Here is a 12,219-nt window from a genome sequence, read left to right as displayed (position 1 = left end):
ACGAACCCACTTGTCCAAAAAATACACAATTTTGAGAGCTTAAGACGTGCCTCACTCCGTCAAAAACAAATGAGACGTGCCTCCCTCCGTCAAAAACAAATTAACAAATTCCAACGTGACGGTCTGGGCCAACCACCTGAGATGAATATCACTTCACCAGTAACAAACCACAAACCCCGGAAGAGAAGACTACGCCCCAAACATAAACAAACCACGCAAACGGTTAACACAGTAGTAGTTAATCTCTCTGACCACGACAACCTTCAGGCTCTAAAACGTAACACTGAAATTATCATCAAACCAGCTGATAAAGGCTCTGCAGTAGTTGTCATGAACAGAGAGGACTACATCCAGAAGGCCAATCGCCGAACTAGACGTTCTACTGTAACGTCGATAAGGATTTAATGGCGGAGCATGGTCAAAAGGCCAATACCGCCATCAGCAGGATACAACTCAAAGGAGATATTGTCAAGGATACAGCTGAATTCTTGCGCTGCGAATCCCAAAAGCAGGGAATTTCTATCTCTTTCCAAAAATCCACAAGGCTGGTAACCCAGGTCGATTCATCATCAATTCGATTGGCCACCTTACAGAAAAAAATCTCGAAGTTCATCGACTTCCACTTGATACCTCATGTCGAGAGCTTGCCATCTTACTTGAAAGACACCACGGACTATCTTAAAAAGACGCGGTTGTGGTTTCCCTCTACACCAACATCCCACATGAAGACGGGATCATAGCTTGCCGTTCTGCGTGGGACATTCGGGGGAATAAGCATACTTCAACAGACAGCTTAGTGGAACTCCTTAAGCTAGTAATAACGTTGAACAACTTCACATTCAACGGAGAGCACTATCTTCAAGTTAGTGGTAAGGCAATGGGCACAAAAGTGGCACCATCGTACGCGAATGTGTTTATGGGCCATCTCGAGTAAAGGCTACTACTAGCAGCCCAATCGAAACAACTCAGCTGGTTTAGATTCATTGACATCAAGTGGACATCTGGTAGAGAGCCCCTTGAGGAATTCATTCATTTCGCGAATGAGTTCCATCGGACCATTAAGTTTACTGCCGACATCTCCGACGAGAAAAATACTTTTTTGGACACCTGTTCCACACTCGTCAACGGAGAAATACACACGGATTTATACAGTAAACAACCCACGGACACACTACAAGAAGCATTCCATATTCCCAGATTTTGAGAATCAGGCGTATCGTCTCCGACGACGATGACTTCAGACGTCGTTGTGTATAGCTTAGATCCCATCATCTCAATAGAGGGTATGGGGCAATCCTGATATATCGTGAGATTGATAGAGTGAAAGAATTGGACAGGGCGAATACACTGGAATACAAAAGCCAGACCGAAAACTGGAAGAGTACCTTGTGTGGTAACTTTTTATCCCGGCATGACCGCATTGTCAACAATCTTCCAGAAACACTGGCACCCCCTATACTAGCTTACCGCAGACCAAAAAACATCAAAGATTTGGTATTCAGTGGTAAGCTACCTTCACCATCTCAAGCTACTGTCACAAAGGATTTTATGACATTTGTGTTATTAGCGGACATTGATTTAACATTCCAATTTCATAAATCAAATGTTTCAACTGAATAATCATTTGCGTTTCTATCTACAAACATTTGCTATTTAATCTTGCTCTGTGAAGTAATATACTTTAATTACATCTATTTATCCTTTTTATTTTGACATATTCTATTCCTTTTAGCCATTAATCGGATTAACTCGGTTGCAACATCATGTACATGTAATACGCATGTCCATTTAGCCTTTGAAGTTACGTAACCGGTCTGACCAGGTATGACACGTAAGTCTCGGAACAAATGTGAGCTAATTATCTCGCCGTCTGTTCTGACAAATGATGTTTTGACTAATATCTAATTTATTGTAACAATTGTAATTTAAGACTATGTATGAAATGTTTGTCAGACGGAGAGAATCCGGAGCTCGGACTGTACAGGTTGGTTTTCGGATACTCCGGAAATCGCCTGCCGACTCTTTGAACGTTCGACTTATTAAATTTTACATTTGGTCTACTATTTACCATCTTTGGATTTTTATACTTTTTCTTTTTCACAACAAAAACCTTGTGAAACTACTGCCACTGGCTGTTTCGAGACATGTAGCAGTAAGAGGTGTAAACTCTGTCCAGCACAAATTCATTCAATTGTGAGACTACTGGACAGAAATACCGCATCCTCCAGTCGGTCTCCTGCACATCGGCCAATGTAATATACCTTATTACGTGTGCCAAGTGTAGCATTCAGTATGTAGGGGAGACCAAAACACCACTGAATCTGAGGATAAACAACCACCGTTGTTCCATCAAACAGAAACGCCATTTCAACATGCCGAGCCACACATGGCATGACATGCAGGTGGTCCCTATTGAGCACTGCAGTGGTTGGAATGACCAGCAACGCCTGAATAGGGAACGACATTGGATCAACCAACTCCAAACCGGCTACCCACTCGGTATGAATGAGAGATAATCCTCCACATGTTACGTAGTTGAAGGACTCTCACAATAGAAACTCCTCACTATCGGGTCTCGCACAAACCTCAAATGGGTATATAACCCCAACTGACGTATATTACCTCAACTGGAGTATACACATATACCCCAATTGGTGTTATTACAAGGTTATTTCCGTACAGCATTCAAAGCGTGCATAATCGAGACACATCGCATGAAAGGCCTTGTCACCATTGTCCGCCGAGCATGTTGCACGTTTTACTCTGAAAACTCAGTTTGTTAAATTATTCTAAATAAGTATACGATATTATGACAGTGAATAATAACAATAGAAAACAAAAAAATATATATACAAATATATTTATTCACCTGAAAGACTTTTGACAATATACACAAAAATAATTGATATATTGCAAGACATGACTAGACAGGTTCTACAAATTAACAACATTAAAAAAATACTGAAGACAAAAAAGGTTCTTGTTGAGATACTTGTCCATTAACTAAATTTAAAAACATAAAGCCATACTTTAATATTTTTTTCAGCAGGATGAAACCAAAATGTAGCTGTAGAAAACATGCGGAATTCGTTCCTCAGGACGACGATTCGAATAAAATCTTTAAAATCTCTGCAAACAAATTTCGAAAATGTGTTGTGCAGGCATTGATTTCGAAACAATGTCTGTCTAAAATTTCAACATATTTGTGTATGCTGTGTGTAAAACATTCTGAAGTACACTTTGTAAAACCCATCGATGAAAACGATAATATTTATCATCAGGTGCATTTAACCAAAGTGGTGGAAATGATTGAAAACAATGTTGTGCCGGAGATTGACATGCTTAAATTAATCAACACAGTTGCACAGTTCCTTAGCTCCACGGTTGTTTCGGACGCCTCATTTTCAAAACAACAGTATAAAGACGATAGTTTCTTGAAAAACTATGACCCCGAAACATGGCTTTTGAAGCAGAATAAGTTTTTGGTGTCTTTTCTCACCTCATTATGTACCAACTTTAATTCCAAAAATACACATCAATGTCTGTCTATTGTTCCGGCCTATCACAAGGAGACTTAACACGAACATACCGCAGCCTCCCAAAACACACATACGCACTCACCACACGCATGCATATCACACGCATGCATATCGCACGCACGGGAGGCCGTCCTTAAATGACCCTAGCTGTTAAAAGGACGTTAAACAAAATAAACCAAACCAAACTATTGTCAAGGCTATCGAACAAATATATCTTGCTTCCTCTTTTAACATCACCTTAACACTTTCCTTTTCATCGTCACTTATAACATATTTTTTAACCGGAAGTAAGAATGCTGTTCAAATAAATGCAGCAACGTCACCATCCGGTAGTTACTCCTGTTTACTTAACTGGATCAAATCATACAGCACATTTCCAGTTGAATGTCCACGTGAATCTGATATCATCACATACTTTGATAATAACCAGGTACTCCGCAGGAACTGGCGAGTTCGTTATGATGCAAAAGCGAAATTAAGTGTGATCACCAACATCATTCACATTCTTCCTCTATCCTCCTCATCCATTCAAACCTCACCACACCTTTCTCCGTTTCACTGGCTGTCTAGTGACAATGTACACATACTAGAAAAAGTAACACGCCATGTAGAAACACACCAATACTCATTGAAAACATATCAACACCACTTTATAGACTCTCGATTGCACCATCTAAAACAAGAAAACGGACATATGCATGACAACATTGATAGCAATATCCGGAAAGAAAAATCACACAAAAAACAGACTACGGCCCCCATACTTATTCGTCCCAGCCAAGCACTCACAAAATCCACCAACTGTTACCATTGGAAACCCTTGTATGGTAAATCCGTGTAGCTATGAAGCTGTAGAAAGTGTGTTATACCACATAACCAAGGAGACATGTAGCGGCGACAGGGAGTGGACGATGGTAGGATGTGACGGTTCTCCCTATATATTGGGTAAGGCGATATAATGTTAACGTTTATATTTTTTGACGCTTTAGGAACAAAATCGTTGCATGGATGATTAAACAAAACGAACTTTTGACACATCGTCATTCAAATGTCTTTTTGTGATAATTAATTTATAATTATCAAATGTAGCAAAATCGAATGTTGAAAAATGTACACCAATTAAAGTTTGCCAAGGGTGCGTAATTGTATGAAACACCTTGTATTACAGGCTCACGTCTTCTGGAGAAGGTGTTCATATGTCCTCACTGTGGTGACCGAATTTTTGGTTCTGGTCCAATGTCAATACATTTGAACGACAAGCACCAACAGGATGTTGCACTGTGCGATCTGTCACAGTTTTTAAAATTCAAGAATATATTGTTGCAACCTGGACTTGGACATATTGAAATCAACATGGTCAAATGTGCTTTTAAACTCTTGTGGGGGGTATTTATAAAGGATTTTGCCAAGATGCTTGGCTTCAACAGTCCAAAATCCCAACTGGCAGCAAAAGCAGCATGTGACCACCACAAGAGTTTTCAAATTATAGATATCGCGTTATTTGGTATGGCCGACGAACTTCTTGTGCCGTATTTCAGAGAGCGTTTGGGAACTGGTGGTGGAGTTTCTGCCGGAGATTATTTTAGGTGGACATCAGGCGTCCTTGACCCCAATTACTTGTTCGTCATGAAAATTGTGTTCACGTATCTACTGTCTTTGTATACTTTTCGGGCTGGAATTCGGCGCAATAACAGCAGCGCCATTATGTGTAGCCGTGTTACTTTTAGCGACCTGTTTTATGGGATGAACATGATACACTACCAAAAGCTAGAGGTAAGAGATCTGAAGGTCAGAGTTCAGGCACCATCGGAGGTAAGTGAATTTCTGGAATCAACCGAATCATTTTCTGTGTCCGGAAATGAAAGCAAAGGTGAGGCTGGTGATTTTGTGCTAGAGGCCCGGAACCGAAGATGCAAGATGTGGATGCCACCCGGAGTTCCAACTGAGCAAAGATGGTTTGGAAGAGGTATGTACACTACTGTAACAATCTATAAATGAAAAGAAAAACACAAATATATAATCGATTATAATTTATTATGTGTAGGGCACCAGAACTCAATAAATTTCAAATATCTTTTGTTCTAAACATTAATGTTGGTGCAGAAGGAATGCACCCAATACTCACAATCGGGTGCTTCACATCCAAGCCAACACCATTTTCCTGGCTTGTCGTCATTGATACCACAAACCTGGCAATGGGTTTTAAGATGTTGCTCATCCTTTATACCAGTCTGTACCAATGGTCACTGTTGTTGCGCTGGTACATGAAGTACAAGTCTGCTTAACTGCACCCGTGGCTGTGCCTTTGTCTTCATTTTGTAACTTCTACAATAAACAAATATTCACTTTAATATTTTGCATGTAGTGAAAATATTTACACAAGAGTATAAGAGCTTTCGACGTCAAGTACTAAATGTGTTTAGAGTCAATGAAATAATTTGTGCAATACCAGTTGATTCAAATATGTCTTTCGCCTGCAATAAAATTAACACAAACTGAAACATACCTTGTTAAGAAATTCCATCTGACTTCAGATCCGCGCTAACATCCTGGGATTGTTTAACGTAGGAGAGAAGGACAGAGACATGCAGCATACGGATTTAACAACAGAGACACTGCCATGGCGCATGACTGTACGAGCCAGTGGCTATCTCTCAACTCCGAAAGGTACTTGCTTGGACCGGATTACCGAATCTACTTTCGTGTAGCTCCGCCGTCAAATTAGCAATGATCTTCCTTCATGTGCTATTTTGTTCATATACAAATAAGCTTTATATCATATACCAGTTTAGTTTTTTGTTCAAAAACATTTTGAAATTGTGGAATATAAAAGTAATACAACGCTAAATGTTTTACATCAAACGACTTTTGCGCTTACGCACTATGAAAACTTTCCAATCATGTATTCTTCCGCCAAAACTATTTCCCCGCAAACGAGACTGTTGTAACTTGCATTGCCGAAAACTGATCTTTCTTTATAACTTAAGCGTAGTAGCGCAAAAAATGATATATAAATAATAAAAAAAAAATTATACATAAAAATGACATAAATTATAAAACGTACATTTTTATATAAAGTAGAATCCTTTACAAATCGTTTTCTACACGGAATGTTTAATTGAAGATAAAAAAAAGCCGAAGTATTCAATATACATGACGCAATAAATAAGAGTCACGTAACATGTATAATTATGTTGACTTTTAGTTGCGAAGAAGCACACTAGCCTGTCTGGAGAAGAGTTGGATGGCGAGTTGATAAACATTCAACGAAATTGCGAAGAAAATCGTACTGCCTTCCAACAACACCATTTCCATGGCACTGAGGCCAAACTAACACCAATATGTGTTGTACCACTCGACCGTACAAAATATCATGACATTTCCAGGTATGCAAAAACAATTTAGAACTTTATTTAATTATCAGTTACAGTTGGTTTGTCTTATTTACTTTATTGCAAAACTGTAATAAAAATGCAAAACAAAATCTGATTAAAAGGAAGACGAAATCTGAACTGGAAACCATGATACAAACAATCATCTAGTCCATAGGAGAGGTTCGGGCTTTAGAGCAGGAAAGCAAAATAAGGGCCAAGTGGGCTGCTACAAAATCATCAACGAAAGCAGCTTATATACAGCTGTATAAAGATGCAACAGTATGTCTAGAAGACAAGCAAATGCATTGTTAGTTTTGCATGATATCTAAGTTTTATGTACCGTACCTGTTTAAGTTTTATATACCGTACCTTTTGAAACAAAGTGTCCCGTCTTTTACAATAGGATTTTGATCTAGATTTTGAATCAAGAATCGGTTTTATAATCCTCTTTCCTGTATGAAAAGTCTTGCATGTTGGCTTCTGGCCCTTAACATTTCCCCCTGGATTTTTTTACATATTCTGTCGACCCCGGATTCTGCTTGCAATACATGATTATGTTAATTAGTGTCCTGGCTCCTCACATTACCCAATGTTCAAATATGTGATAAAATAAAATTTATTTCAGTTTTAATTTATTATAGAAGATTCATGCGCTGTTGAAGATGAGGATGACGAATGGTGCTCATGAAGAAGTGTGGATGTTTAAACAAATACCATTTATACATATAATAAAAGGTAATGTGTGGCTGATATGATTTTATGAATTGTTCAATTAACCTTACTAAAACGAAAGTTTTACTCACCATGATAAAAAAATTTCCCCGAAAATTTAGCAGAAATTTCTGGTGCGTTGATGATGCTGAATTCAAAGAACGAAAAAAACGGAGTTGAAGAGAGGTAAAGTTCGGTAACATACGCTCAGAAATATCAACACAATGATTAGAAATAATTTTCTAAAAAAAATGGTAGTTACAAGTACCGGCAATTTCTGTTTACTAAAAGTTAGAAAACACGATTTGTGGTCCTTACGGTTTACCGTAGTAAAGCACCCTAATTGCTACGCGGACTTAATAGCCCTCTGTTGTTTTACACTTAGTTGTTTGTCAGTGACTTCCGGTAAATCAAATGCTTCGGTTGAACCTGCCGATGTGTGGTGTGAAGTTTCGGGGTCAGAAATGAGCGACAAATGGAGTTGTCAGAGCTTTTATTGACGTGTATTGGTGACAATGCAGGTAATTTTACAACTTAAACATGATTTTCGAGACAAAGTTCACAATCTTTCATAAAAAAAATCTTATTTTGGATTGTTCTTTAGAAATACTTGTTTTTGTAATTAAGTTTAAGTTTTAGTAAAATAAAGGAATCAATTTAATAATCTAAAGGAATACAAACTTCTCAATGTTGTCACCTTTATCGTATATACTTTAGAATTACAAGTTCCTTTGATAAGTGTAATAAGATTCTACCCACGCTGTGACTGACAAGCCTAGTGTAACTAACGAACAAAGATTATATGCATAGTTAATGTAACTTTATTTGCTTTGCAAAGTATACACCGGTCCATCCGGATATATCTTCTTTGTTCTCGGCTAAGATGCCGTATGGCATTTACAGTTTAATTGTGAGTTTACCTGGTCAATTAATTATCCGACAACAGTGTCAGGTACTAAGTGTCAATTAGCGACAGTTCGATTAGATGCGGTCGCGTCGCGTCACGGTAAACCAGATAGTTTTATTGTCTGACCAATACCTCTGATCCGATTGGCGGAGGTCAAGCTGACCAATCAGAATACAAACTTCCTTCGGACAGCTTGCTTAGATTGATTTCTGTAAAACTCGGCGGACAATGGTGACAAGGTCTTTCATGCGAAACGGGCGTAGTGTCTCGTTTATGCACGCTTGGAATGATGTACGGAAATAACCTGGTAATAACACCAATTGGGGTATATGTGTATACTCCAGTTGGGGTAATATACGTCAGTTGGGGTTATATACCCCTTTTGAGGTTTGTGCGAGACCTGACTATATGTCAAAACTGGAGATTTAGTCGCCTCTATCATTCATTTGGAGTTCAAATGATGGAATAAATATTTATTCCACATAATAGTTTGAAGTTGTCGCCACACACAAACAGATATTGTGCACAGGTTCATAGCATATAGGAACACGTGGGTTATCAAAGGACCTTACAGCGGACGGGGGAAACCCCCATCTGGGGAATTCCCGCCTTTTTCCACCTGTAGTCATAGGCCATACTATTTTAGTAGGGATGTATGTTTGTTCTTCAAACCTTATAACACTAATCTCTATTCTCGCTTATAGGAAGTACCCACTCCATATGTTTATTAATCAGACCAACCCCTGCAGACCTCTTAAACACACTTTTAGTTAGATTATTTATATAAATAATGTATTCAGTTACTTTTACCATCTGTACACCACCTAAGATGTTTTCTAATTAATCATAATATGCCCTCGGCGAATTAATTATCGGCCGAGGGGGATCGTTTTCACAAAATAACGATATTTATTGTTGTTTATACCCACTATATACAATTATATATATATATATATTGTGACAAATATTGTTGTCAACATATTAAATTGGACTCGGCCAGTGGGCCATGCTTCACGGGACGAATAGTTATACATTGTATATCGGAATAACGACTTAAAGGCCTGTGTGTTACTTAAAATAATGTATTTTCAGTAAAACATGTATGAAAACAATGTGATAAGCATGGACGCAATAGGATAAGACATGAGCTATGATAAAACAGAGTGTCAACTCCACGTCCACTCATCACAACGAACAGGCTCAGTCTGCCTGAGCAAGGGCAGACGATTTACAAAGAAAACTCTGTGACGACTTGACCTCACACTATATTACGCATGTTACGACTTGACTTCAAACTATTACGTTAAAGAACACAAGACATCTCGACTACATAGATTGACAGCTTTTTCTCTCGTAACAAGACAATCCGACCCAATCACGCTAACAATGAACAGGTACCCGAGCCGGTTATCCAGGTGTGACGGCTAAATATAGATCGCCACACTTAGAGAGCGGCACGCGCACATGTACATGACAATTAATATACAGACAGACATACTCAGGCTAATAATTACATGTCATACATAACTAAAAGCTAACTACGTGACAATATATAGATCCCATTCGAATGTTTCCCTGGTAGAGGTGGCGGTGTGTTCTCCATTTGCCCACTTTTTTTTAGAACAAAGAAAAGTGTATACATAGGAGAACAATGGAAAACCAATTATAGTCGGTTCCATAATAATTTTACCTGTGTTTACCTGTATGATTTACCTGTGCTAAAAAGTGGGCAAAAAGAGAGGTATATTTATGTACCTGAGAAGTGGGGAAAATAACACTAAGTTATAGTGTTTTTTTTTTTAATTTTATCATTTATTCGTGAATGTCATCATACACACATCATATTTACATACATATATATATATACATACGAAAGAACACACATTAAATAGTTAACATATCCACAAACATTATACATAAGCACTGGTAATACATTATAATATAGATACTAAAAACCTTTTTCATACATTTTATATTACATTCTTCAGTTAAAAAAGAACATCATATTCACACATATATATAATATTAGATACATAACATATTTACAAACATATATAGCACATTATACATTAAGCACTAGTAATACATTAGCAGTAACATATTGCATTTTTTCATTACACTTGCATAATATAATACAATTTACGTAACATTTCAGAAAAAAGATATATCTCTCTATCTTTATATGCATGTATCTGTACATGCATGTATATCAAGTACATAGAGTCAAAATCTACTCCAGGTGCAGAAGGTGTGAAGCTGCATCAGCATACTCCATCAGGCTCAATGTGTTGTTCTCCAGGCGTTCCTTCAGTTGCGTCAGTCGGCGGTCGATGTTTCTGTACTTCTTGCATCTTGCTCTGGTTGGTCCTCCTGCGTCCTTCTGTATCCTGTCGATCTCGTTGCTCGCCTGGATCTCCTGGAACACTGATGATTGTGTATATGTTGGGGTGGGAATGACGGACTTTCTTCTTCAGCTTCCCGTGCCAAGCTTCCAGGTTGTTGGTGGTCCGGTGTCCTTCTGTTGCGTAGTGGTTCCAGGTCTGTCGGTCTCCTTCCATCCACTGGGATACAACATAGTCGGTGAAGGGTAGGGTGTCCACGGGTAGGTCAGCATCCTCCAGCTCCTCTAGCGCATTAAACCAGACGTCCTCCACTTTATCAAGGGGAACCAAGGGCAATACTGCAGCAAGGCGTACCAGTCTGTTGACGTCATCGTTGTGTCTGTAGAGTTGCTGCAATCCTGTCTGTTGTGCTTTTCTCCATATACACTGAGTGAAGTGGAAAAAGCATCCCTTGACGGTCACTCCGGGGAAAACCTGGCGGATGGCGTTGTGGGCGGCTGCTTCAAAGTCAACAAAAACGGTGGTTGGCTGAAGGGGGAGATTGTATTCGTTCATAGTCATCTTCAGTAGGGTCAGGAAGCGGGTATAGGTCTGCTGGGTCTTGCTGGGTAATAAGGTATACACAAGAGGGTACATATGTCCTCCAATGTCTGCATGGATGGTGTAAATCTGGTAGAAAAGCTTGGGGCAGGTGAAGAAGGTTCCGTCGCAGTAGATGGTGTCGGCGTTGGCAAGATCGAACAAATTATTCGTAGTGGCAAAGCTGATGATCCTAGAGTCATCTCCATCATCGAATAAAAGGAAGGATTCCCCGGCGGTCGTCTGGGTCCACATGCCGTCCAAGTCAATGTCGCGTACTGTCGTTGGTAACTTTGGAGTTTGTTTTCGTCTGGCTCTGTAGAGTCTAGCGTGGGCAGAGTAGAAGGTCGGCAGTCGCTGAACTATCCTCTCGCTGTCGTCATTCCATTCTTGGAGCTTGGTCACTTCCTCATTGTAGATGGTTGGTATGGGTGTTATCTCTCTCACACAGCGGTCTCTAACGGTGGTCATGATCTCTGTAGCAATGACTTTGGCGTGGTCAGGAGGATGGACATGCTGGTGTTGGCCAAATCTGACAGGAATGTCGTTGAGGGTGGCATCTCCAGTATGTTCTCTCCCCACGGTTGTTCTTGACGCTAAACATATAACCGCCATGTGCCAGATTCCGCCCTCCATGCTTGTTCCTAACAAACTTGATCTCCTGTATCTGTGCATTTGCCATGATAGTAGTGGTCTCGGTAGTAGTGGTCTCGGTAGTGGTGGTCTCGGTAGTAGTGGTGGGTAGAGGTAGTAGATCTCTCGGTAGT

Source organism: Pecten maximus, chromosome 7 (genome assembly GCF_902652985.1).
Source record: "Pecten maximus chromosome 7, xPecMax1.1, whole genome shotgun sequence".
NCBI classification, from domain to species: Eukaryota; Metazoa; Mollusca; class Bivalvia; order Pectinida; family Pectinidae; genus Pecten; species Pecten maximus.
This window is presented reverse-complemented; position numbering follows the sequence as displayed.